This window comes from Trichechus manatus, unplaced genomic scaffold (genome assembly GCF_000243295.1).
Source record: "Trichechus manatus latirostris isolate Lorelei unplaced genomic scaffold, TriManLat1.0 scaffold00203, whole genome shotgun sequence".
Lineage (NCBI taxonomy): Eukaryota > Metazoa > Chordata > Mammalia > Sirenia > Trichechidae > Trichechus > Trichechus manatus.
The window spans coordinates 91,355-94,906 of record NW_004444139.1 but is presented as its reverse complement, the minus strand read 5'-3'; the positions used below and the strand labels follow the sequence as shown (position 1 = coordinate 94,906).

Genomic DNA, 3,552 nt, shown 5'->3' with positions numbered 1-3,552 from the left:
GGCGCACCCACTTCCGCCGCCGCGCCCCACCCCCGGAGATGCCCTGTCAGGGCGCCGGCGCCCTTACCTGGGACTCGTCCCGCACCGCCTCGGCCGTCGGCGCCCGGCCCCGCCGCTCTTAAACCCGCCCCGCCCCCTCTCCAACCTCCTCCCGGGGCCGGACCCCAGCCGTCCCCCGCCGATTTGTCGTCGAGCGGGGCTGGCTCGCCTCCACGCACACCCCCCCGGGCGCGCCCCCGGCGTCGCCTAGGCAACCCCTCCTCTCGGGAGCGCGCCCACCCTTCCGTTCCCGCCCTCCCCCGTAGGCCACGCCCGGCGCGAGCCTATTAGCCAATCCGAAGCGGAGCTTTCGAGCTAGGCCAATGGGAGGCCGCCTGGGGCGGGAGGAGCGGCTCGCACGTCCGCCCCGCCCACTCCCGTCTCGTCTTCTGGACCCGGCCGGACGCGCCGCACGTGACCGCTGCGGTGGAGGGGCTGCGAGCCGGTCCCGGGGCGCCAAGCGCGGGTGGACGAGCGGCGCTCGCGTCGTGGGATTTCGGCCGGGCCTAGGCCAGAGTCGGGAAAAGCAGAAGGGACCCACAGACCTGACAAATGGAAACCAAGGAAGACTACGACGTGGAGAAGTACCTGTGGAAGGGTCCAGACGGGGCTGTTAGTTGGGACGCCCTCCAGGGTCCCCTGTGGCGGGACACCGCCAGCCGCCACGACGGGCTTGGCCAGTGACATCCCATTAGCCATCATGCAGTTGCTTAACCATTGCCTAGCAATAACTAGCAATAACTTGAGGCAAGTCACACTGACTCCTAACCCTGAGCGGAGCCTGGAGGCCGAAAGTGCCGTGGGCAAGCCCACAAAGAACAGCTTTTCTCCCACCACCTGCCCTGCCCTCGCCCTCCAAAACCCGGGAACTTAGAATTTTCTAGCCAAATAAGGCTTCACCTCAGGCTGACTTTCCTAACTAACCATCCCTTCCTAGAGCTGAATCCGCCCCACAAGCAGGTTTTGTGACCCTACACAAACCTCACAGCACGTCACACTGTATCACATTTGATTAAGTGTCCGCTTCTACAGTCTCTAGGGAAGGGAACGCTCTCTTAGTCAATTTTATATCCACAGCAGCTAGCACGGTGTCTGGCATAAACCATAACCGTAACCCGTTGCCATCGAGTCGATTCCGACTCCTAGCGACCCTACAGGACAGGGTAGAACCGCCCCATAGTTTCTAAGGAACACCTGGTGGATTCGAACTGCTGACCTTTTGGTTAGCGGCCATAGCACTTAACCACTGCGCCACCAGGTTTCCGGTGTCTGGCATATAAACATTAATTCCTACCTTGTTGGTAATTACGCACTAAGATACATAATCATTATATTAGAAGCTTTGGGCCTTGATTAAACTGCTATGTATAAGCTACTAATTGACGTAGTCTCTCACCCAACATCTATATCAAAAAAAGGCAGAGAAGCTTGACCTTAATCTTCAGGAAGTCTTAGACAGAGACAACAATTGATCAGAAGAATAGCCTAGTGTTACTCTATGTTAAGCATTCTGTTTTTACCCTCCTTACACACGTTAAAGTACCTAGTGTGCTAGTTATATGACAGAAACCGTTCTAAAGGAGGAAAGGGAGGGTTCTTCTCAAAAATGAACCTCTCTAATGTTTATAACCTAGAAGGAAAATCAGATACAAACCTTGTCTATGGAGTAAAGTAATTAAGTGCATGAGTTTGGAGTCAGGAAGCATAGGTTCAAAGATCTTACGGTATAACTTATCAGTTGCTGTTGCGTCAGTGCCAAGTTATGACGACCTATATGTGTCAGAGTAGAACTGGGCTCCGTAGGGTTTTCAATGGCTGATTTTTCGGAAGGAGATCAGCAGGCCTTCCTTTTAAGACTTCTCTGGTGGACTCAGACCCCCGAACATTCAGTTAGCATCAAGTGCGTTAACTGTTTGCACCACCCAGGGGCTCTCACGACAGAGCTAAACCAAACGTGCTGCTGTCCAGTTGATTCCGACTCATAGCGACCCTATAGGACAGAGTAGAACTGCCCCATAGGGTTTCCAAGGCTGTAATCTTTTCGGAAGCAGACTGCCACATCTTTCTCCCATGGAGCAGCTAGTAGATTTGAACTGCCGACCTTTCGGTTAGCAGCCTGAGCTCTTAACCACCACGCCACCAGAGCTCCTTATCATATAACTAGCAGTTACTTGGTTAAGAAGTTACTTAACCACTCTGGGCCTCCGTCTCCTAGCGGTCCAACAAAGGCAGTACTTTCCTCATAAGGGTGTAGGTGTGCAGAATTAAACAAGATCGCATGCAAAGCTCTCAGCACGGTGCTAGGAACTTGACGAGTGCCCAGTAAATGGGAGCTTAAATTATGCTAGCTGCCGGAGGCCATGGTGTACACCACAACCAAGCCAGGGACAGCATTTCCTCCCAAGGCCCACTCATACCTGGGCGCGTGCAACACCGTCATTAAACCAGCTCGTGCTGTGTGCAGCCCGGGGGAAGCGCTGCTGTTGTGGCCCACCACAAATGCAGGTTCAGGCGGAAGAGCTGCCCACAGAGGCCTGCCCAAGGGAAATGAGAAATTCAGGGGACAGGATCAGGGTCACAGACGGATCTGGACTGTCCCATCCCCACAGGAGCCATAGGTGGCTTTCTTGCTTCTCCTGGAGTGTGCAATGGCCATTCTTTTGTATTAGTAACAGCCTGTTACACAAGATATCCTGGGTTTTTTGAGAAATGCCACACTCAAGTTTCTGCCTCCCACTCCCCCACTCACCTCAGCCCCTAGAACACTGGGATCCTACCGGGACTCCACCAACATGGATTCAGCTCCAGGGACATGCCAGGCCCTGAGCTGGGTGTGTAGGTTCAGAGAGGAGTGGAGGGCCCGTTTGGAGGGGCTGTCTCACAGAGGACACCATCCCCGAACGTGCCCCACCAGGGGACAGGAGCTGGGGAGGCCACTGGCCTCACACATCTGGGGTTGCTCACGCCAGGACTCAAGGTGCTCTTGTCTACTGGGTGTCTCTAGCCGGAACTCTGACCCCCTGCAGCACTGCGCCCTAAAGAGCGGGAGAACAAGACTCCAGCAGGACCCCGAAAGGGCCTTCCCACCCACTGCAGCTGTGGAAAAAGCATTCTGGACAGCCCTTCCTTCAAAGTATTGGAGCCCAGGTGGTGTACTTGTTAAAAGCTCAGCTGCTAACCCAAAGGTCAGCATTTGAAATCCACCAGCTGCTCCTCGGAAACCCTATGGAGCAGTGCTACTCTGTCCTATTGAGTTACTATGAGTCAGAATCAACTCGACAGCAAGGGGTTTGGTTTGATTTTGTGCAAGTCTTTGGAGTGCCTGGGTGGTGCAGATGGTTAATGTGCTCACCTGCTAACCAAAAGGTTGGAGGTTCAAGTCCATCCAGAGGCACTTCGTCGCCATGAGTTGGAATCCACTCAAGGGCAATTGGTTTGGCTTGGTGGGAGTCTTTAGTGTTGTTTGTTGAATATCCTCACTTCTCCCACCTTCTGGACACTGGGTAGCATTGA

At 54.4% G+C, this 3,552-nt stretch overlaps 1 protein-coding gene across 1 annotated transcript in view; it reads right to left on the bottom strand.

Annotated features, from left to right (window-relative positions):
- RALB (RAS like proto-oncogene B) overlaps positions 1–200 on the bottom strand; it is a 69,027-nt gene extending 68,827 nt beyond the window's left edge. The window contains exon 1 of the mRNA XM_012558979.2: positions 68–200. The gene's annotated coding sequence lies outside the window, so the exon portion shown is untranslated. The remainder of the gene's footprint in view (positions 1–67) is intronic.
- Between the last annotated feature and the right edge of the window lie 3,352 nt (positions 201–3,552).